At 43.3% G+C, this 24,329-nt stretch overlaps 1 protein-coding gene and 1 non-coding gene across 9 annotated transcripts in view; one reads left to right on the forward strand and one right to left on the reverse strand.

The window, feature by feature from the left end:
- Window positions 1–23,424, reverse strand: part of NCOA7 (nuclear receptor coactivator 7) — an 89,544-nt gene extending 66,120 nt beyond the window's left edge. For 3 of the 8 annotated variants that reach the window (XM_030490875.1, XM_030490867.1, XM_030490873.1), the window contains exon 1: window positions 17,048–17,250. The gene's annotated coding sequence lies outside the window, so the exon portion shown is untranslated. Of the gene's footprint in view, window positions 1–9,301; window positions 12,106–16,576; window positions 16,671–16,840; window positions 16,971–17,047; window positions 17,251–20,958; window positions 21,168–23,381 lie in introns of those variants that run through there. The other 5 variants (XM_030490870.2, XM_030490868.1, XM_030490869.1 and 2 more) reach the window with 5 other exon arrangements.
- A 123-nt stretch (window positions 23,425–23,547) lies between these two features.
- Window positions 23,548–23,619, forward strand: TRNAE-CUC. The gene has a single exon. It is a non-coding gene; the product is annotated as a tRNA-Glu (tRNA).
- Window positions 23,620–24,329: the final 710 nt, after the last annotated feature.

Consider the following 24,329-nt stretch of genomic DNA (forward strand, 5'->3'; position numbering starts at 1 on the left):
TCCAAGTCCTTTCACATGGTGAGAAGGAATAAATCGAGAACTTAAAAAAACAAATAAATTCAGAACAGATGGGCACCCGGAAAACTGTAATGTTATCCATAGATCAGGAGTAACAAAGGCATACAGGTGGTTTGGGTTTTTTAATTTTGCTCATAAAAATGCACAGGGATCTCATATCCAGTCACCAATTAATGAAAATTTTCATAATAAAATAATTTAACATCAGGTTCCACTCTGTTGACTTAAAACTTATTTAGCTCCCCTTCTTAGAAGAAGCAAAGGTGGCATTCTTGGAAGGCATATTTAAGTCTGAAAATCATACTTTGAAAATACAGTACTATGAAAAACAAACTGATTAGGAGTGTCGACTTCATAACCTCTGAGTTCACTTTTGTTGTTGGGAATTTTTCATGTACTAGTTGGCTTTGAGGAGGAAAAACAAAAATAAAGCCTGAAAGCTGGGAGGATCACAGCATAACATGCAGTAATTGCTACTGGAACCTAGTACTTCTGAAAGGTCCTTGTCAATTTTTAGTTCTTTAAGCTGTACCAAGTAACAGTACAAACCCCACATTTACTTTACAGGTTGTCACTGATGTTTTAAAGTTACATCAAAAAAAGCAAACCTACTCCACACCTTCCCCCTACCTGTCCTTTGATATCTCCCAAGAAAGAAATCCCAGGTATTCTTTATTAACTCCTTAAAATGTTATTAAGCATACATGATTAAAATGAATCTTGTTTTCCTGGTAGCTCCTTTCTGGTAGAGACAAAGACTGAATCAGGCAGACTATTAAAAATGCACATATTTTGGGGATATTTATATGCTGAGAGACAGACATCTTACTCATATGAGTACAGTCCAAACTCAAATGATGACGTCGTGGTTTAGACAAAGCTGATTTTCAGGCTCAGTTTTACCCTTTCTACCCCGAAACAGAAATAGACAGTGAAAAGTTTATATTATGTGTCAACAGCAGTGCTAATTCTTTTATTAAGCAATTTCAAGGGGAAAGATATTCCTGATAGACAAACCAGGCATTTAAGGATCCTATTAAAAATTTGTCACTCTCCAAATTTAGCCTATGTCAGCACGCAATAATTTTATGAAGAACAAAATACATAAAAATACACTGTGCTTTTTTATTGTTAGTCCTACTGCTCTGGATTTTTTCATTTATATTAGCATATTTTCGGATACCTGCTTTGTCTGTTTAGGTTTAGCTGCCAGGGAGTTTTGGGGATGTTACTGGGAATTTGTAATGAACAAACAAAAAAAGGAACAGACTGAACTCCTGACTATGGCAAGTACACTCACTGCAAGTGCCACCGTGCTCACAAGACCTCCAGAAATGCTGCTTCCAGCCAACACTGCAGGACAGCAGTCTCCTGTCATGATACGTTCAAAGCAGCACAAGAGGAAGATGCTCTAAGTGTGAGGATAAACAAAGGGGAAGGGAACCGTACTTTTGAAGGGGAACATTAAAAATAAATAAATATGTGAATAGAACATCCTAAGTCCTCTGAAGACTTTGATAAATTTATCATATATTTTTATTATATTTTGTCTCTTTTCCCTCCCTTCTCAGGCATGAAGAATAATATGCCTTGCCACTTGCAGTTTAAGTAGTTTACATTTTCATGAGACAACAAAAGGACCTGTTTGCTATGCTCAGGGCTAAGCACCCAGCAAAATAAAGCATCAATTATCAATCCTCCAATTGTGAGCATTACTTTCCAAAACTGCGCACATGAACAACAGCACTAGCAACACACGCCAATGGAGTATCTGATTATTTTTAGAACATTCAGTGGACTTGATCACTTGTCTCTGGCCATCTGTACCCGCTACAAGTCCTGGAAAGATATACGGAGATAAAAAAAACACAACCCAAGATCATGCAATTCTCTAAATGTATTTTCACAGCCCTGTAGAGTCAGTATCTCTCAACCTTTCATGAGGTAGGAAAATGCTGTAATTCCGTACAACTGAACTATATGAAGTATCCCCACACACTCAAATGAGAGCAGAAGAGCAACATGTGAAAGTATCCTCTCACTAGCTTTCATCTCCGCCTGAATTGAGAACAAAAAAGGAGACTACTTTGACTGCTTTCTGTGTAAAATTCAAACTGAAACTTTGGGGACCAGTAGCACAGTCTCACCTCTGTTTGGCACTGCAGGCGTATGCATGAAAATTAAAGCTCAGAGCCACAAAAGGTAATAAAAAGCCTAACTCTTCTGAGGGTCTAGGTTTAAATGGCTCTCTCAGCTCCTTCACCAAATATGTAAAAAAGCAATGGACTGACTTTAGGCAAACCAAGTCAAGCGTAGCATCCTGTACCTTAGCAGGGAACCCACAAGGTGAGCAAAGGTGGCAGCGATCACACTGTGAAAAACAGTCAAGGAAGGCGAGAGGCCTAAGCACAAATCTTCCGCCGTTAGGAAGACGGAGCAGATTAAGGCAGAAGACTCCCAGTGACACAGCCAAGCGGACATGGTCACGCCAAGGATGTCAGAGGGACACCCCACTGTGCTGAGGGAACAGGATGCTGCTCAGACACACCATGTAGCTCTCTGGCTCTCTGGTGCAGTAACACATACGTTAGGTTTTTCATTTTTTATTTTTATAGGTTTATTTATTTTTGCTTCTCTCTTTTACCTCTGCCCCAGAGACCACAGACAAACGCTGCATGCATCTGCTCATACTACTGCATGCTTCCTTCCTATCACCTGCTCTAACAGCAACATTCAAATGTTGCTACCGGTCATTTTCAGACATGAAGCATTACTAACGATTCTACTTAAATCTGCAACTCTGTAACAGTGTCTTCTTACGAATAAGAAGTCTCCTGGGTACATGTGCCGATTCTGACCCCTAAAAAGAATGCACAATGAAAGATGACAAGGATTACACCAAGTCAATATTAGGACCAAAAAATGAAAGGTATGTATGTAGTACTTCAAAAGCAATACTAAAAATGTCTATCAAGCTGATAGAATAAAATTGTAGAATAAATCACAGATAGAGGGGAAGCATTTTCAGTGAACCTGAATCCTTGAGGGTTGCTATCTGTGCCTCTGGTGAGCCCAAAACAGTTGCCAGGGCAGTGTAGAGATGCAAATAGATATAACCACAAGATTTAAGCATGAGGTCACACGCAACAGCTTTAAGCATAAGGCAACAGAAACAGGTTAACACGTAAGAGGAGCCGTGTTATAATTTGCTACTGGGGCATACAAATGCATATGATTAAGCTTCACAAGCCAAAACACTAATATCAACTCTAGCATTCATTTCAACAGACATACCATTTTTAAAAACAGGAAGATCAAAGCACATGAACACCTCATGAGAAATGCTAAACTTTGCAGCATTTCATTAGTGCCTCACTGACTGGACTAACTAGGTTGAGTTTTACTGCTTTTATATTGTTAGTGTATTTCATACAGTGTAATAGTAAAGATAAGTTTCAGAATAAACACTACAGCATCTCAAGATGAAAAGCAACAGAAATGCACAGCCAGCAAAGAGGAGGTTAAGTTACAATGTTTTTAGTCTTCAGGCAGAGTGACCTAGCTAAAAGTGATATTGAAAGCTTTCAGACTGGAAGCTTTCAGGAAAGCACTAGCACAAGCCAATAATACACAGCATAGACTAATTACATTGTTAGATTAATTAGAATGGACAAAAAAACCTGTTTATTCTAAAGCTATCTTAATGGAATTATTTTAATACAATCACACAGTTACATTACAATGAGCATATAAAGTGTAATGTTAATTCTAAAACTCTAAGAAGCTCTATAAAGAAGTTCCAGTCCATTATACATAACTGAAGGGTGCTAAACTAACCTAGGAGAGCTTCTCTACCTTGGTGAAGTTGAGGCTGATGACTCAAGCCTTGCTTAGGTTAAATGACCCTTATTTATGCACACAACTCCACTGACCTTTGAAGTATTAAGCCTGTTGTGTTTCCTGTAACAAGGGTGCACTCTTAAAATCCCCAAATAATTAAATGCAAGAATTAAGAGACTGAAAATAAATTCGTATTTGTTCAGATTAAATGCAGAACAGTATCACAATTTCTCTATCTCCAAATAGAAAGAAAGAGAGATTCGATGTGGCTATTGCAGTCTGTGGACTCTCAAAGGCAAGGAAGATAGGATCTAGAGATAAGACAGGCAAAGGAAACAAACACCCCTGGCTCTTGAGGAACTGGGTACAATGTTTAGGAGGTTATTATCCCCACTGCAGAGGTGAAGTAAGCTAACTGTCCAAGCATTTTCGTTCCCTGTTAATGCAGTAAGAACAGGCTAAGCTTAGATCACCTTCCACTCACTAACTGCATCTGCAACAGCCTGTTAACAAGAACAAAGCTCAAATAAAATAAACGAGGATCAATGCAACAGAAACATTTCCGATTCAGAAACAGAACAACAATAACAAAACTTAATTCAACTCCAATGGACTCCCCAGACAAATTATTCCTACCTTGCTTGGGAGAAGACTTGTACCCACTAACTCAGGCTGTCATGTTTCACACAGCATAAGCGGAAGCAACAGAGCTACCAGAAATCCCACACCACCAGTAAGGGTTGTCAAGAGAGAGAAAAAATATCCAGATTTAATCTTCCCTCATTGGCAGCTAAACATCACCAGATGCATTTTCCATAAGGAACAATGTATTTTACTGTGTAACTCAGCTGCAGTTGCTAGACAGAAACTGGTTACGGAACACAGTGTGCTTATTAACAGGTAGAGGGCATACCAAATGTAAAAGTGCAGTGCCACTCGGGAAGATTTTAGTTTTTAAATCAATGAGAACATTGCTGCATAAGTTTTAAAGTGATTAACACCTTCATTTTCTTGTATCCCTGTTTCAATCCACCCCAGTTCAATTAAGCGTCAAGCCCAAGACTTCTGAACCCCGCAGACTTTCATGCTCACATTGTGCACAGCATGAAGAGTTTAAATACCAAACCCTGCATCTTCATGGACTCTTGACAGGAAACACTGGCCTTTGCCTACCAAATACTGTAACAGTAGGTTCAAGGCAGCAGAAAAACATCAGCATTTGGATAAACAGAATTAATTTTGTAGCAGCTGAAATATGAAAACCTCATACACGCAAATAAGAGGAACACCCAAAAATTTGTAGGGTGCTGGTTCCAGTTAATTGATATTCTCATGAGACCCCACTTCGAGTAGTGTGTACAGTTCTGGTGTCCTCAACGTAAAAAGGACATGGAGCTGTTGGAGCGAGTCCAGAGGAGGCCACGAGGATGATAAGAGGGCTGGAGCACCTCCCATATGAAGACAGGCTGAGAGAGTTGGGGCTGTTCAGCCTGGAGAAGAGAAGCTGCGTGGAGACCTCAGAGCAGCCTTCCAGTATCTGAAGGGGGCCTACAAGGATGCTGGAGAGGGACTCTTCATCAGGAACTGTAGCGATAGGACAAGGGGTAATGGGTTCAAACTTAAACAGGGGAAGTTCAGGTTAGATATAAGGAAGAAGTTCTTTACAGTGAGGGTGGTGAGGCACTGGAATGGGTTGCCCAAAGAAGTGGTAAATGCTCCATCCCTGGCAGTGTTCAGGCCCAGGTTGGACAGATCCTTGGGCAATATGGTCTAGGGTGAGGCGTCCCTGCCCATGGCAGGGGGATTTGAACTAGATGATCTAAAGGTCTTTTCCAACTCTAACTATTCTATGATTCTATTATTCCAGTAAATTTTAGCTACTTCTATATAAAAAGCTAAGCCTTTCAAATATTCCTCGTCAAGCACATTGCTTTCATCTTACAGGTGAGAGACTCAGATCCAGAAGGACCTTGTGGTCATTTTGCAAAGTTATCACAATACCACAGATCTTGCAACTGCAAGGCAAATGGCTTACCCTTTGTGCCCTTCTTTCCTGGGACACCTGCTGAATGAAATCAAGCCTGTGTTTTCGCCATATACTAAGGCATTTCTATCACAGTTTACGTTGCATTTCTGGGTCAGACCCTAAATTGAGGTACAGCACCGCAGTTGCACCACCACAGAACAAGACAAGGAAGCAGTTTACCATATCCAGAAAGGATAAGAAAGATGTCACTGTTCTCTTACCTCTCACTGGAGCACGCAGGCACACACACAAAGGACTTTTGTGTAGGTGCTTAACAGTGTTCAACACCAAGTACACCAAGTACTTGCAGTTCTTCTAAAAATAAAAATTGATGAACATTCAGCACATCAACTAGCATTTAGAAAATCCCCTTCGCACTACCTTGATGATTTGGCAGTTAGCACCAGCATGTCTCTTGCTTTTTAACAACTGCTAGTTTCCTGATCTGTTTAGAAACATTTCAAAGAAAGCCTGCACATCTGTTTTGATAAAGTCAAAACATATGCAAACAGATAACCACATCACTTCCAGAGCCAATGGGATATGGGCTCTCTGCCAGGTTTTTTAAGGACATGACCAAGACCTCCTTAGGTTCCCCTCTCTGAATCAATCAAAGGGACAGAAGCAGTGAATAAAAAGTCACTCCATCCTCACCACTTCTACACAGCAGTGGATTATGAGAGCAAGTCAGGTAGCAAACAAAATTAGCTCACTGCCTCATGCCACCTCCATGCCAGGTGAGCAAGCAGAACTGTCCTATGTCCCCCATACAGAATGATGGATCCAGTGTCACATATCCCAGGCCTGGCTATACATCAGAGTTGCTTCTATGAATTAGCTTACACAGGGCTCAAGTGGGATTTGCACTGGTGAAACAGCAGCACCACTGCAGACAGATGCACAGCAATGTTCTTTGAGGATCAAATGTCCTTTGGCCAGCCAAAGTGCCAAGCCAGAGAAACTCTGCTTTTGCTCACCTCTCTCAGGCTGTTAAAATAGGTCCATGCAACAAGCAGCTGCCAGTTCTGAGTATTACTGTCTTTTGCCTTTCTCCCTTTCATCTGCTTCAGCTGTTTGCTACCACTCCTGCACCCAAAATTACAATACAAATTACCTGCATCAGAGCCAGCAGAAATAGTTCTGTATCTGTGGTTCAGTTTATATGCTGCCGTGCCAGCTCACATCCACTTCTAGCAGGCTTTGCTGCACACAGCTGAACTGTAAGCACACCCTACCTCCACCCCCGAAGGCAGACCTGCAGCAGGAGGCTTGGGCACACAACCACTGATTCAACTCCAGGAGCAGCAACTTCATTCGGTGGGCCTCAGCAACCGCACACTTTGAAAGATGAGCGCTGCTGAGATCTACAGCCAGTGTTCATGAGATGAGAAACACACCATGAAAGACAAATGCATGTTCTCAGCTTCCCAGCAAACTTGCTCTCTCACTTCTCAGCTCTTTTCTCACCAACCCAATAAAGGCATTGATACCAATGGAAAACAGAGGTAGAGCAGAAAGAGTTAAATATCTGAAGAGTCACTTAAACTACAAAGACAAAGTTTGATGCTCAACACAAACACTTGTACCATAAATCACAGGTACTGTAAATCACCTTCTACTTGCTATTTGTTTAGGTCCCAAAATGCTTAAGCATAAAGTTAGGTTTATGTTTGTGAATATCCCCACTGTACTTAGTGAGACTTGGTTAACATGTTCTCAGTGCTTTACAGACGAAGGTCAGGCAACAAGAAAGTGTTAAAATATGAATAATCCCATTGATCTAATAGGAAGTTCTAGAACTGGTCACTGGTTTTTAGGTCAAGGACATTTCCAACAATATTCATAACCATGCTGTGAAAATTGCTGGAAACTTTTCTTTAGAACGTACCCATAATTTTCAAGTTTTTTCAAAAAGCCCCTCAAATTAACAGCCCACCGACACTACACTGTGAAAGATTAACATTTAAATACTTCCTCACTTCACAAAGCAACTCGAGAGCTTCTTGAAGGTAAAATTATAATTTTCAAGTTTCAGCTCAACATCCCCTTTTCAATCGACCCCGACTCATGCAAATTCCAGGCCATGGCTTTTTCTCTGTCGCCTACTTCCCAACTGAGAAGCAAAGCAGCCAAGGAATGGGGGTAGAAAGGAGTCTCACAGTAATGCAATGCAAATGTTTTCCTATCTGCAACACTGTTAACAGAACCAAAATGCCAGGTTACCATAGCAACCTTCACTGTGTCACATTGCATACGCTGTACATTAGGTAACATACTGAACAGCTTAATTGTAACAGAAAATCCTGGAATTTTGTAATGTACAAAATCAACATCGTAAACCTCCACTGTTTGTTTTTCAATTCCTTAACCTGCAACGTTTATTGCATTACAGTCTGTTAAGTGTGACCTTGTATGATACCAGCACAGGCAGCTTCACAGGTGCTCAGATGCCAGCATCATTTGGTGCATTAAAATTACAATGACCAAAAGTAAATTGTACCCTCTATCCACTAAAACAGGCTCCAGACTATGCAAGAGCAGCAATGTTTCTAATTATTTCCTTCCTCCTTGCAAAATTCCTTTAGGTATTGTGTAACTGAGAATGATTTAGTTCACTTGCTTCCTAAAACATCCTTAAAATCTTTATTATCTTACCATTTTCTCTTCCTCCATCTCCAGATTGCTGTACAACACTACACGAAGTTTGTGGCCTTGTACTGAGTTACCTTGCACTGCACACAAATCAAAACCTCCCCTCTCAAACAGAATTCCCCTTGCTATATACCATAGCACAGTCACATTTACCTACCTAATTAGACAGTCTCTCTGAATAGCTGCTTGCTTCTTTCCAGAAACAGAAAAATAAGTTTTCTCTACTTTTCTGTGTTCTAACCACTTGTGCACAGCTAAGTGTCTGCTCCAAGTTATTCAGGTAAATAAAGTCAGGAACCTATTTCTGTGTATGCAGAAAAGACAGAATAACGGAATGGTTCATACAAAACAGCTATATGCTATCGTTTTTTCAGCATATTTAATCTGAACTTTATTTGCTTAATTGTTTAAAAAAAAACAACAAAAAATAAATAGATGCTTGAATTAAGGTTCAGTGCTGTTGCATTAAAAAAAAAGTGTAGAAATCTTCTGGTAAAACAATAGCAGCATATATTTTATTTTCAGATTACACAAGTATTTTAAACATTATTACTGAACCCAAGTGCTCTTGTTGAACAAAACAGGCTGATCTTGAAAATTGCTGAAATTCAAACATCTTACACTTTACAGTACTGACACAGTAACTCAGCATTTCCGAAGGCAGATATTTCCTTCGGGAGGGGGAGGGAGGAGGGAGCCACAAGAAACAAACAAAACAATAACAAAAACCGCTAACAGGTTGACCTAATTTTACAAATAGCTTACATTCCTCCAGCGCTGCATTCTCATGGAAGCCGTCTCAGCCACATTGCCAGGTACTGCAACATCACTGAGCTCTCTACTCGTGCACCGAGTACGTTCAGAGGGACGACGCACTTACACTTGTTATGCTTGTAACACCTAAGCACACATTGGCAGAATTGGGGTCCAAAGATGAAAGCTGCTAACTTTCCATTCACCACAAGTTACGCCTGTCATCACCAGTAATGGCAAGTGTTTCAGATCGCCCAATATGTTTCAAACAAAACCCTGCCTTCACTTGTTTACAACTGGATCACAGTAATTGCTTTGCCCTTCCTCAAGCTGAAAGCAGCCAAGTTTTGGGGCTTTTTCTAGTCCATGTTAAAGTCTCCCTTTTTTTGAGGGGCTGTAGTGCTTCCAGTTTTGGTGTTAAAATTTGGCAGAGAGCAACTCAGACCTTTTCACAGTTGCTCTGAAAATCTGTCCAAACTGGGTAGAGACTTACGCCTTTAAGAAAATAGCAAAAGCAGCTTACATCTACCCCATCTAGGTGCATTAGTGATTTGTAGTTAAAAAGGACTGATGCATTACCCGTGGAAAGCATATTAGAAGATGTAGGTTAAAATGCACACTTCCAATCTCAAACACATGGCTGGGCTAACCTAATTTAACAGGTAATAGCTGGCACTAGCTTCCACAGGTCAAAGTTGCTTTTCTGAGCTATCTGCTTGATGGACTCGGTGGAGTAAAAAGGAAAAAAAAATAAAAAAAAGGGGGAAGAGAAGCAGGAAGAAAGATACGTTCCAAGGCCAGATAAAGTAAATACCAGTTTATAACAAAGTACACTGTCATCCTAGAGCCTTTCAGCGAGAAAATAATCATCCACAGCTCTTTCATCACAGAATTCACAAAAAACAGTACGCAGTATGAAGAAGAAATCAAAACTTAAAACAGTTACAAAACACAGTACAAGGTAAAACTTTCATTTTAAAGGCAATATAATGCTGACAGGAAAGAAGTTAAGAGTTGAAAACTGTACTCTGTACTGAAGTCCTGATTTCAGGGACATCCATGGAAGTTTGATTGTTTATGAAGTTTCTAGGTACTAAAAGAACAAAACAAACAACCAAACAAAAAACACAGCCAGAAGAGAGGCTTTTAAAGGCCTGTTATCAGTTACCGAGAGATGACAATAATTTTGCCCAAGAAATACATTTTTTAACTTGGAGCCCCTACATCCCAAGTCCTGCACTGGGCCATGTGGAAAAATGAACACATTACAGTTTACAAAGAAATACACATTTCCTCAAAAGCACCTAAAATCAGGTTTGGAGTGGCCCCTTCAGCTCTCCTTTTGCAAACCTCCTCAGCTTTCTGCTGGCATTTGCACAGCCTGCCCATGGCATTCCTCAATCATGGCTCGCTCCTAGCAGAGCGGGGCCCCCTTCCGCAAGGAGCAGTGTGCCCATGCTCTGCCAGGCCTGGGTCTCTATTTCCTTCCCAGGAGGAAAACAAGGAAGGGAATGCACTTTCCTTGCTCTTCTCACAAGCTTAATCTGAAGCACACTCAGTTGACCAGAAGGGTTGGGAACCACTCTCCCAAGGTTCAGTGTTTTTTCCACAGCTTGCCATCCATGGAGTCCAGGAGAACTCTCCACCACATGACTGGAGTTTCCTGGTTGTTTCCTGGGGTTCACGTTACTTGCTCTTCCCACCCTTCCTGTAGAAGATTCTGGATTTCTTGTACTTGCTGTACCATTTTGGTCTCAAGATCGGTCTCTAGTCCCATTAAACCTGCCTGTTACCTGACAGGCTCAGCCTTGGACTGGGAACTACCAGAGCAGGGCTCAGAAAAGGACACAGCTAGTTGACAAAACACTGAAATTTACTACTCATACAATAGGACCAAGTGTACAGTGTCAACAGAGCAGGAGAAAAGAAAACTGATCTCCAGCTCCTTAATCTCTTTTCATGACAACCAATGTGTTACTTGTACTAACAGAAGTGATGCATTACAAAGGGAAATCCAATTTTCAAAACAAATAACCCACCTAAAAATGTATCCACTGAGCGGTCAGTTAGCAGCAGGGCACAATTTTAAGGAATCCAGAATTCCCGTATATAAAGAAACCAATGTGCACCAATGAGCAACCATATGGCAGTAGCCCAACACAGGAGATTTTACTTGCCATCCCATAAGAATGACTGTAGCAGGACACAGATGCAGATGTCATGGCAAGTGTCTGCCTAGCCTTTGTCCAGTGATGTGATGTTGCCAGCCATCTCCCACCATCTACTCCCCACCACCGAGGCATACCTAACCAACACAGCTCAGCAGCACACACTAAAAAAACCCCAAACCCACAAAATAACCCCAAACCATGAAACAAATCAGTTGAAAAATCAAATGAAGTTTCTTCAGCTGATACCTAAGCACAAGGACTGGAGAACAACTTACCACACTGGCTGAAAGCCACCCTTGTCATTCCTTTGTAGTTCTCAGTTTGTCTCCTAACTGCTCTGATGACTACTTGGACTGCTTGCTACTTGACCCCGCATATCTGGGTGGCAAGAGGACTTTCATGTTCATCAGCTGTTGCACAGCTGTTAATCATTTGGGCCATATCTGCACGAGCGACTGGCTTACAGCAGGCAAAGTCAATCTTTCACCACATACCTGGACGTGTTTCAGCACACTGTGCCCTAAGAAAGCAAGAGTCAAAGTTTTATCTCCTTGGCTCTCCACTCACTGTCAGCAGGATGTCACCACTTGCACCACTCATCTACTGGACAACACCTGCATTTCAGAAGCTTTTGGGACAGATGTAACTGTCCGGATTTAATGTCATGGATATATTATATGTTTGGATTTTATTATTACACTTCCAACCTTTAGCCATAAGTCTCCAGCAACTTCACTGCAAGAAGTCTGATAGACAACCAGGATGGGGAAAAAAAAAAAAGAAGTACAAAGGTCAAGTATTGCTTATATAAGTGAAAAAATTGCTTTTAATACTTAATCTAAATATCATACAAACAATCTTAACGTGCAAAATTATTATACTCTTTAATGCTTCCCTGAATTATCTGAACCTTTGTGAGAAAGTATGAAGGTAAAACTCAAACCATTCTCTGGCCTACATAGCTTTGGTGAGCTTATCACAGCTAATAAAACCTGCACAGTGTCATATCCAGCTTTATCAGAAACGCCCAGGTCTTTAGCATCAGTACAGCTACTTAAAAAGCATGATAGAAATGCTATTTCTTAAGCTGACAGTAAAATAAAGCCCTTGCCACCAGAATGGGGCATTACCCAACCACAAGACAGTCAACTACAGCAACAAACTAGTGCTACCTACTACGTTATTTGTGCACAGTGACTACTGACATAGCATGCAAGCACTGCTGCGCCACTGATGATACCAAGTTGTTCCTTGTAGCATCCTCTCGAAGCAGCAATCTAAGCAGATCCCAATTAGATTCTGCAATCACAGCATCACCTGACCTGGCAGGAAGTCATCCACACCTCTTCCCTTAGAACTGGAAGGTGGCAGTGACGTTTCATAAATATTCATACTTCTTTTCTATGTGCTCCATTAGCTTAGAGTATTTAAAAAGAAAACAAGCCAGAAAGTAAGACAGATGGCACGTGGGACAGAAAGCAGAAAAACACAGACAGGAGTAGCAGCAGATAAGAGAGATCACTGTTAGAAAAGGTTAAATTTACTTGAAAAATGAGTCAGGGAATAAATTACCTTTTCTTCAGATAAGGCTGAGTTCAAGGAAGCAGTAGCTCTCACTGTGACTTGTGTAAAACAAAAGCTGTGATTTCCTCTAACTGGTGCACTGGGACAGCTCTTTGTCTGCCTGGGGAGTCTTAGATTTTGAGAAAATAGCTCTCATATCTACGGAAGCACTATGGGAATATCCCAAAATCAGTCACTAATGGGTCGGACTACTGTAAGAAAATTTCCTTGCTAGAAATTGGTAGCTATTAATAACAGGTTTTTAAATGCTGCTAACTGAACACAGAATGAAGCATAAACAATCCCAATTTGACACTGTAACCAAAAAGTAAATGCAAATCTTGCCTATATAAACAGGTATAACTTCCCTGCTCAGCTTGGATGTTTTCTGTTCCTGTAATCCAAGTTGATATCACCATTACTTAAATATGATGCGTAGTCATAGTGCCTGCGTTTCAAAAAGGATGTTGGAAAAAAACCCCAAACCTGTAAAACATACAGAGTAACCATAACAAAGGCAACAAAAGAAAAAGGTGACACTTCAGTGGGATCTACAGGCAGCATATCAAAGAGGAGGCCTACTGCTTAATTTTAATAAAAGAGTTCTACAGGGGACCACGTAACTGAGAGCAGGAAAGAGCTTCATCTAGCTGACAAGGCTACACCACACATGGCATTTGAGGCATGCAACTAAAAGCACAGCTCGCACCTTGAAAACAAGATAAACAACAATCAGAAAGGCTTGTTAAGATTATGATGAGTACTCTATCCATTGAGACCTTCACATCTAAGCCAGAAGTCTTCCTAAAGGATAAACTGTGATTCCATGCCAAGTCATTAAGTCTCAAGTAAGTACAGGCAAATCACTAGGATGGGATGGGGTACCACGCTGAAATACTGGTACTATTTCTCCAAGATTGGTCAGAGTCTGGGAGCAGCACAGGTACACCTGGAGTAACACACCCTTCTTGGAACTTAATATTACCTTCTGCATTGCTACCCACTGGGAAGTACCAACAGACCCCACAAAGCCTGCCTACACCCTGTCCTTGCAGGCAAGCAGAGGAGAGACTGCAGATACACAACCACAGCCCCCTGCCCTGCTGCAACATGCTGCCCACCCCAAAACTGAACAAACAGCTCATAACAAACACCTTCCAGCAGCGGCAGAACTACTCACACCCACCTGACATTTTGATCAAGAACAAAAGACAGCCTTCCACCTACAATCAGAAGGGTTTGCAAAGAAAAGGGAAAAGAAAAATACTCCTGTGTATGCGTTCGATGTAGCAATTGGAAACAGTATGTCTGTGATGGGAATAGAACCCCTCTATCTTTCTGTGAATTTTGTCACTACCTCCCTGTTTCATGAGTCCAGCATGCCAGCAAGGGAGAAATAACATGGTAATAAGAAAACCAGACAAATTTAACATAAATAAATAAATAAAAATCTCAAAACTTGTATCTCCTACCACGCTTTTCTTCCTAGTCAAAGTGAGTGCTCTTAATGCTGACTTCCCTCCTCAACTGCAGCATTACGTTTCCTCTTTTTGGAAAGCAGTCTTTACCCCCAGGACAAACTCACAGCAGCAGCGTGACTTGCTCATTTTCCCCCACAAGGGCACAGATCCCAAGGCCCAGCTCCTTCACAGCAGAGAATGAGAAACCACCAACTCCATGGCAGGCGGCCATACCCACCGTCAATAACTACACCACCAAGCGGACACCTCACTAAAACAAGAGCTGCGCCCGTAAAGCCTTAGACCTTCTTGGCTTATTGATCATTTACTGAGGAGGAAGAGATTTGTCAGTCTGCTGGTTCTTGCGTGATGACACTAGATTCACCCCACCAGCAGAGCTGAAGACCACAACTTCCTGCTGCTGCATAGGGCACCTGCCGAGACAGAGAGGGCATAAGGAATTTTTCTCAACATTGATTATGTTCCAGCTTTTTTTCAATGCCTACTGGAAAGCAAAGGGAAATTGAGTCCCTTTGTCCCTCATTTCCACCATAATTATAATTCGTGAACATCGCCAGCTGCCTGGAGCAGCAACTTCTTGTGCGAGCTTCTCCAGCACGATCCGACACAAACTTTCCACCCCTGAAACACTCACCCAGCTGGGTGACTGCAGGGAACCACTCTGGCTGCAGCAGCCATCCATAGGGCTCTCACGGTTTTGTTAACAACCTTTCTGAAGAAATGTTGTTCTCCAGCCCAAATCATATTCCAATGAATTCATCTCTATTTGAATAGAGGGACTTATTTCCTAACCCTGCAAGAGATTTGCAAGTTGCCCACTAAAGTCCGGACCATAAGCTAGCCATGTATTTACTAGAGCCAATCCCCAGCCAATTTTAATCTTTCCTTCCAGAACCCTGGATATACAAAGCAACAAAGCCATATTCTTACACAACAAGACAAGGACCGTTCCAATCAATTCTAAGTCACTTGAACTCCGAAGGGAATCAGTTATCATTTTGCCATTAGACGTGACCAAAAGGGAGTGTGGCCACTGGTGCAGTGAGAAAAGGACACTGGGCAAATGTGAGGATCAAGATGGAGAGACTGGGCCTCACAACTGATTTTGTCTGAATCAGGTTTTTTAGAAGCATTTCTATTTTCAAAGCATAATACACAACAAGGGGGGGGGGGAAAAAAGGTACTGCATTGAATTGAAGCACAGAATTCCCTTCCAAACCCAAGATCTTGATCCATTATTAAAAAATAAAAAAAGAAAGGAAAAACAGCGAAAGCCATCAGACAGGATTTTGTCTACAGGCAGTCCCATCAGTTTCAATGCAACTCTTCTCAGGACCAACATTACTTGCCTGCTTAGATCCTTAAGATATTTTATGTATGTTTATGGACATTTTCAGGTAAAAGGATAAAAGAGAAAGCAGCCTAAAATGCACTAGGACTTATAAATTTTTAACGATGACTTACATATAAAGACATATATTCCTGATGAAGTAATTTTCATTCAGGAGGTATACATGCATACTTTTCTTAGCATTTTCTATCGCCTACTTCATTAATTTTCTGAAGTCTGTATGTGTATACATACATATCCAAAAGAACACTATCAGCAAAATATGACTTCCATGCTATATAAACACTTGCTGGTACAATATGCTGGGAGAGTTCATCAATATGTATTTTAAGTACCATGCAAACACAGGCCCTTAGTCTGGGTCACAGCATTTGAGGCAAACCATAATCGATTAATGGGCACCTACCCATCTTAAAAGTCCATCATTATGCATTAATACAAGAAATGTATGACTACTTAATGGGAGAACAGTAATTGTGGCACGTAAAGTAAACACATGGTAAAAGCCTGTTATTGAGCCCAAGTGTTCATCACCTTATTTCATCACCTAGAGGACAAGCAGTTACTGCATCCTTTAGCACCATAACGTTGCACACACATCACCAACACACAGGTAAGCCACTCCAGCCAAAAAACAACTCTGAAGCAGGGAATTATGAGGTACACAAAGTCAGTTGCACAGATTAAAGAGGCAAAAATCAAAAATCAGTTACCAACACACCTTTGGCACCCAGCGGCACTTCTTAATCATGACAACCTGAGACTATAAATTAATATATAGCGAGCCTGGAACATTCCAGTGAATCATCCAAGATCTGGGGAGGGAGGAAATAAATGAGGTTTGGAGCCGTGAAAGCCAACAAAGCAACCCCCTCGGCTGTACCGGCTGGTTAAAGGCGGCAGTAGAGGCGAAACTCGGGGCTGTACCGCAGGCACCGCGACCGGGCCGGTCACCGCAACCTCCCCGGTCGCCGCCGCCCCTCACCTCCCGCGATGCCCCGCCGGGCCGGCTCGGTAAACAAGCGGGCAGGCAAGCAGCTCCTCCCGCACCGCAGCGCCACGGCTCCGCGCCCGGCCCGGCCTCGCCGCCCCCCAGGCCGTGTCCGAGCAGCCCCGCCCGCCCCTTTCCTATTCCTCCCCAACCCCAGCACGGCGTAAACAGGAAAGGACGCGGCCTCCCCGCGGCGCGCACCTGCAGGGCGGGGGGCGGGCGGCATGGCGGCCCCGCGGCGCACGGGCCCCCCTGCCGGGCGGCGGCGGGAGGTCACTGTGGGAGCGGCGGCTGCTGCCCTCCCGGCTCGGCCACAGCAGCGCCCGCCCCGCCGCTGCGCTCCGATCCGATCCGCTCCGCTCCGCCCTGCCGATCCCGCCTCCCGCCCGGCCCCGCAGCGGAGCGCTGGGCGGGGGGAAACGGGCGCGCTGTCCCCCGAGCCGCCCCACGGGCCCCAGTGCCGCCCGACCGCCGGCCAGCCCCGTCCGGGGGCAATGTGTCTGTGTGTGGGGCCAGAATAATCCGAGCGTTGCTTCATACAGGCCAAGCGCCGGGCTCTGCCTCCGGAGAGGAGTTTCGTCAAGGGCAGTACTAAAACAAAACAACCGATATGAGGAATTGAGGTTAACCAAAGCCTTTAGATCCATGGGAAACTGAAAAGCCTGCAAACTTTATCTGCTGTTCCCACGCTGTCAGCACGCAGGCTACACCCAACCCCAAAAAACAAAATCTGATACAGTTACCAAGAACTCCATTCCCTTATCCTAGACAACTCCAGGTAGCCCTGCTGGGTGTTGGCAGCTAGCCTGTACAATGTCTAAATTCCTATTCCCTTCTTTGGTCAGTAACCAGCTCTGAAAGCCTGGAAAGCTTAAGGAAAGGTTTACTAACATATTGTAGCATCATTAAATCTCGAATTCTGCAAGACAAAAGCTTGAAGATAGGCAGAAACCTGCATAAATAAAAAAGTAACACAAATTGTATGCATATACATACAAAGAGAGTGTGCCAGTGTCTCAAGGCAAGCATTTTTTAGTAATTACAAATCCAACAATTTTTAATTTTAAATAAGAGAGGTATTTGTCAGAGGCCTATTTTTCAATCTAACAGCTGCTTAAAGGTCTATTTCAAAACCACACATGTTGTTTTCAGGGCCAAATACAACTCCAGTATGGACACACAGCCACCTCTTACCAGCACTACAATCACCCTACTCATAGCATATGCTTTCTACCACTCAGTGTCAGTACTGGGACAGTAACTGTCTCGATTCCTCCACTAAATTTGCTGCTGTACTTCCAGCTAAAATTGAAGTTTACATCTTTTTTTCTCCAAAACAGTTTATTCTGCAAGACATAGATTTCCTTTAAAACACAGTCTTCTTGCTTAGAGGCAATGTTTTGATAGCATACTGCAGTTACTACATCTTATATCTGTATTACTAACCAGGCAAAAGGTAGGCAAATCCAAAGTTGCGTTGGTTAAAATCTCTGACCTCACTGGAGCAAGGGTTCTCTAGTACAGCACAGAAGAACGGGGCCCTGCTCTCAGTTACTCCTCCAGCACCACTTAGATCACAGAATTGGGGAAAAAAAGGCAGAAAACTGCAGACCGAAACCAGTACCATTTACTTGACTTCTTTGGCCAAGTTGCAGAAGGTATGCAGCCTTATCCATCAAAGTGGTGGAAACCCTACTTACCTCTCAGCTGAACTTGCACAACGATGACAGTGACCGACACCTTGTTTTAGCTCCAGGATAAGTTGTCTCTGCCCTCATGTACCAGTTCGCTGCCCATCATCATTCTAAGCACAGTCAGCCCTGTTGTACTGTGTAGAAATCTCTATGAGGACAGTGCATAGGTTCCATATAGCAGGCAAAGAAACGACTTTACTACACTATTTACATTGCCCCAAGCACTTCACATATATATTCTAGCCTACTGGCATGGCGAAGAAATCACTCGGACTCCCGTCAGAGCAGCAGAATAAGCAGGCTGGGACTGGAACAGAAGCATTGTACAAGTCCTGATTACAAGTAATTTAGTTTGGGTCTCTATACAGCACAGAGGGTAGAAGACAGTCTGAATGGTTTGCTCTTTCCCCAGGCGATACGTTCCAGGGTGATTCATTTGAATACAAATGACCTAATATCATTTTAATTCATTGTCTTTGTGACATCAATGCTTAGAATCTTAAATTCATGTCACTCATTCATTTCAGTTTTGGGCAAATTTGTTTTTCACTCATTGTACTATTTTGATAGAGTGTGATTCATGTAATTTATTTTTTTTTAACGTCTGCAACTGCTAGCTTATGGCTTGTTTATTTGAGGAAGACAACCTGCCATAAAGAATTACACTGCTGAGCTTGAACACCGTAACAGTCCAGTTTCGAAAAGGAATAAAAATAAAGGTGACACCAATCTTTTCTTTCCCCCCTAGCAGTCATCCTGGTTTTCTCAATTATTCTGACAATTGTTCACCATGAAGTAGTCACAAAACAGGTCTCATACAGGCAGACTCTTATGCATATATAATTGAGGCTCTGCTTGATCCTACCATGCACTGGGGGTTGACTTCTGTAACAATACACGGCTATTTTTATCCTGGTTTCTTTGGTTTATGTAATGATGAATTTTCTGAATGTCCCCAACTAACCCTGTAACTTTGAATTGATTGTCTAGATGTAACTCAATTTGACAGAGGTATTGAAAATTTCTGCAACTTTCACAAAAATGAAAGAGAAAGAGGCCAGAACTTGAAACTTGATCAGAAGTTCTCCTCTGTGCATCCATTTTTACTGTCTAGCAGAGCAAACCAGAAGGTGCTTCCAAAATGCTCTGCAGAAAAAAGACTGCAAGAGAAAAGGAATTTGCTAAGATATGTGAGGAGATGATAAAAAAGTCATATTTGTTCCAACTAAAGTATTTTATTGACCTCATTGACATTGGATGAAGCACCCCCTTGCCATAGTTATCCTTGAACCCCAGAATCATGTGCGTTTTACCACAGGGTAAGAGGAAAAAAACTGACATAGGTTTTCCTGGATAAAACCCAGTGCCAGGGGAAGAACAGAAGATCAAGGAAAACAATACAAGACCTTGTAAGAGTATTTATAAAAATATTGTTCGTGAGTTACTCCGCCATTTTTCTTCAGGATCTTTAAGATATTGGCTGTGAATAGTCAGCGACCAGCCAGCACAGGGCTAAGACATGACACTGCAAATTCTCACATGCTGCCCCCTAGCGCTAGTTTAACCAAACTGCAAGAAAATAGAGCAAGTCATCGTCCAGCTTGGAAGGTGATCTTGGAGCTAGGAGTACCAGAACTGCTGTAACATTTGGACAACGCCTTTTGAGATTTTCCTTAGATTATTTCCATAAAGATACTACTATAGTGAAAACAGATATCGGGAATGTGAACTACAATAGTATTTTCGCCCAGAAAATCATTATAACCTAATAGTTAAATAACCATCCTGACCACACATGGAAATTAAAACATAAAACCGCAGAAGACCAGGCATAATTTTTAACTTTGCTTCCCTAAAACTGAGATGATGTACATTATAAATCAGGCTAACTTAAAGGAGAAAAGCTGATGTCAAGACTTTCCATATCAAATACACACTTGAGGAAAGAGAGGAGTGACAAATACACATATTACACATAGTTATAACCGTCATTTACAACTTTGTACAAACAAGGATTTTCACTACTACTGAAGCATGTACTCCAGGTAGTCAACACAATTTGCACTTACCATTATACGGCCCTGCCTTGGCAGGGGTGGTGAACTAAAGGATCTCCAGAGGTCCCTTCCAACCCTAATGATTCTGTGATTTTATAGCGGAAGCATACTCAAATAATATACTTTCAGTAAATTAGCACATTACTTTGATGCTATTCTTACTCAATTTTACATAGTAAGCCTACTGTCACACATAACTCACATGGCAAATTAAAGTAATAATAATATGCAATATATTCATATGGAACAGACAAGTTAATTGCACACTGCTTTACAGCTTGCATTTCAAGTAATTGCTCTTATTTATCAGATTCCAAATTTGAGCTTTGCACACCCAACTCTGGGAGCTGGGATACAGTACCTTGAACACTGGATGTTACTCTCTTGGTTTTACTGACACACCACCGTTCTGTGAAGTGAGAAGAAACACTGGCCTCCGACATTCCTTCCCCGGTGCTTTTGGGAAGATCATTCTTCTCCAGCTAGCATTGCAGGGATGCAAGCACAGGCACTGGCTGCTTCTGCGCTGGCAGGAGGCTGAATCGCTGACAGCTTCACTGATGCATTTCTCTATTGGGTATAGGAAGCCAGAGAAGAGGCATAATCTTTTGTCAGCGCACATGACTTGTACAAAAAAGAAAGCTACTTCTAATAATAACTAGAGCACATATGACTCTGAGTGCTACTTCCCTGGTGGTCTAGTGGTCAGACCCCCGCCTCCCACAACCTGGGGGAGATTTCTTATTTCGGTAAAATTTCTCTACTACATACATTAGAGTACTCACCACTCTTATGGCCGTAATCAACAACCCTTTCGCTGCTCAAGAGAAATTCAGTATGATCTATTGCATGTCTCGAAATTAACTTGCTAATTGTCAAGCATAAGAGAGTGAGAATTATTTGTTTCTATATCTAACAGTTTCCTAAGGCATAGACAAAATGCATTCCCCTGCCCTGCCGTTAGCCATGAGATCTCATCTTTCATAAGCTCAGCTACTTTTCTGAAATTGGCAGCATAATATTTTGTCTCTGTCCCTCAGGCAGCTTAAAAATCGGGAGGGGGTCACCCCTGCCTTCCTCTGAGGTGTTGCACAACAGAGGTGCTCAAAGAACAAACACTGGCAACGACCCTTCTCTAACACATCTTCAATGCAGCTGATATGGACCTACCCTCCTTTTAACCTGGCTGTCTCAAGTGCTGCTAGCATCACAGCCATGGAAGCACAGAAATCAGTACCCTTCCAAAACCCACCTGAGAAGCACCCAAGGTGGGGGAAACGTGCTTTTAACCACAACTCTGTGGTGTGAAGCATACAAACTCCTTTAAAGCTGGCTCAGTTGCTGCGGTATAGCACCACCGTAATATTTGGTTGGTGCTCTTTGCAGGTTCTGAGTTGCAGGAAACCAGATCCCACTTTACCTTTCTTCTCAGGACAGTGCACAGGTTACCTGCTGGGACCAGGGGACCTGACTTAACCACATCCCCCTTTCTGCAGCGGCCTCGGGCCGCGGTGGTGCCTTAGTCTGAGCTGTGCTCTGCCTCCAGGGCTCCACAGCTTTGTCTCCTCTAAGGTCGTACCAAAGCAGCAGCTGTAGATAGACACAAGAAATGCAGTTCCTGCAGTATGTAAGACTATGCGTGTCTAATTGGGCCTGATTGTAACCTCACATTTTGTAGGTTATCTACTTCACTGCACAGTAATGTTGCTCAGTTTGGACAAAAGAAAGTTCCATTGCAATCAAGACACACATTTTGCTCAAGCCTGCTACTACAAAGGCTTTGGGATGAAATGAACCATTGGCTGAACAGGGACTCAAGTGAGACGGAAACCAAACACCCAAACCTTCTGAGAACATCCCTGGGGAAAGTGGTCTCTGTAAGTTTGTTTTCAGACTCTAAAGCTTTGAAAGATAAGCTAATGCATATTTCCAGAGTCCACAAATATACAGTCTGAAGCTTATCTATCTTCACATGAAAAAGGTTACCTTCATAGTGAATTTCAGAGGGGGGTGTGTGTGTGAGAGAACTAGAGAAATTTGCTTGTGTAGAGCAAACCCTCTTACCTTATGGACACTACTTATAATACGAAAATATCACTTCTGCTAGTACAGCTCGCAGATCCGCTTTGCTGATGAAATCAACCCACCAGAGGAAAAAGCGCTTATGCAGATGTCATTTGCATAGATGGCGGAGCTTTCCCTCCTCTCTTAGAAACCTCATCAATAAACGAATGAAGTCACAGATTCGTATCTTTTTGGTAAGAGGGCCCTGGCAGCGCAAGCCAAGCGAGCCCCCACCAGTCTCGTTTCCCCTGTGGAGCCACGGGCTTCCACTTGGGTCAGGCCTTTGATCAGCTCTCCCCTGCAGACCAAACACCGACAACCGGAGCAGCCGCAGGCTTTTTCCTCCGCAGCCGCCTGCAGAGCAGCGCAGGCGGGCGGCGCACAGCCCCGCCAGCACGCTCGCTCCCCCGTCCCGGGAGCCGCAGGCCGGGACTCGCAGCGCAGAGCAGCAACAGCAGCAGCCCGTAGCGAGAGTGTCTTGTGAGGGACGGCGCGAACGGGCAACGCGAAACGAGCAAAAACCAGCCGGCACAGCGCCTCCCCAGCAGGGACCCGGGGAGAGCCCGGCGCGGTAGCAGAGCGGCCGGCGGGCGGAGGGGGACCCGCCCCGGGCCGCGCTCGGCTCCTGCCTCCGACCGACGAGCTCTCTGCGGTAGCCAGACCGGTATCCCACCGCCATCCCGTATCCCACCCCGACTTAGGCGCTCCCTCTCTCCTCACCCCCTTCCCGTGGGATGGAATGGAACGTCCCCCGCTACGTACAGCTGCCTCCGGCACTTGGCACTGCCCGGAAGAGGGGAGCACAAAGAGGAGAAATCAGCACGGTGGTAGGGGGCGGGTGTGTGAATTAGTTCTTGAGGAGGGTGGTAGAAATCACTTTCGAAGATCCCTGGTGGTCTAGTGGTTAGGATTCGGCGCTCTCACCGCCGCGGCCCGGGTTCGATTCCCGGTCAGGGAAGTCAGTTTTTTCTTCACACTTTGCCCCAATTCTTTCGCTTTTCAGGTTTCTTTTAGATTTTCTCCTGCTTTTATGTTTCAGGAAGCATCCGGCCGGCTGCTGTGCGAGCCCGAGACGTCGGCGTTGCTACCCAGCAGCAAGTGTTAAGGCACATTTGGCAGTTTGGAGGAATCATGCATGAAGGGAGCATGCAGTCTCAGCGCCCTGTGCAGGTGCAGGCAGGGGAAGCCACCCCAGGTGTAGCATCTGTCTGGAAGTCTTCCCTTCACAGAGCTGTCCATGGACACCCCATGCCCACCCAAAGGGTTTCTAGGGCTGCTGAGCAGTGTCTGCCTAGAGGGGCATAGGTAGCATTTAGAAATACCATATTGTCCTTTATTTTTGGCTGCTCTGATAGCTAAGGGTGTTCCCACACCTTCCCCCCGCAGATGAATGGTCACTCGGTGCTGTCATGAATCCTTGAGCAATGGGAGGGGGGACCCAGTTAGCTGTCATAGTGTGCATGTGTCTCTCTGACCGAGTGCTGTTTCCCTCAGAGCAGGTGGGAAGGGTTTGTTCCCAGCATCTCTGTCCTGCAGGAGCAGGGCTGCAATTCTCCATGGTGTTTACTCACCCCAGGAACAAACAGACTGGCTCTTTGCAGTGTATTTATGGTGAAATGCCTTACCAAGTTGGTGGAAGAAGTTACTGTTTTTCTACCTCAGAAAATG

This window comes from Strigops habroptila, chromosome 6 (genome assembly GCF_004027225.2).
Source record: "Strigops habroptila isolate Jane chromosome 6, bStrHab1.2.pri, whole genome shotgun sequence".
Classification (NCBI taxonomy): Eukaryota; Metazoa; Chordata; class Aves; order Psittaciformes; family Psittacidae; genus Strigops; species Strigops habroptila.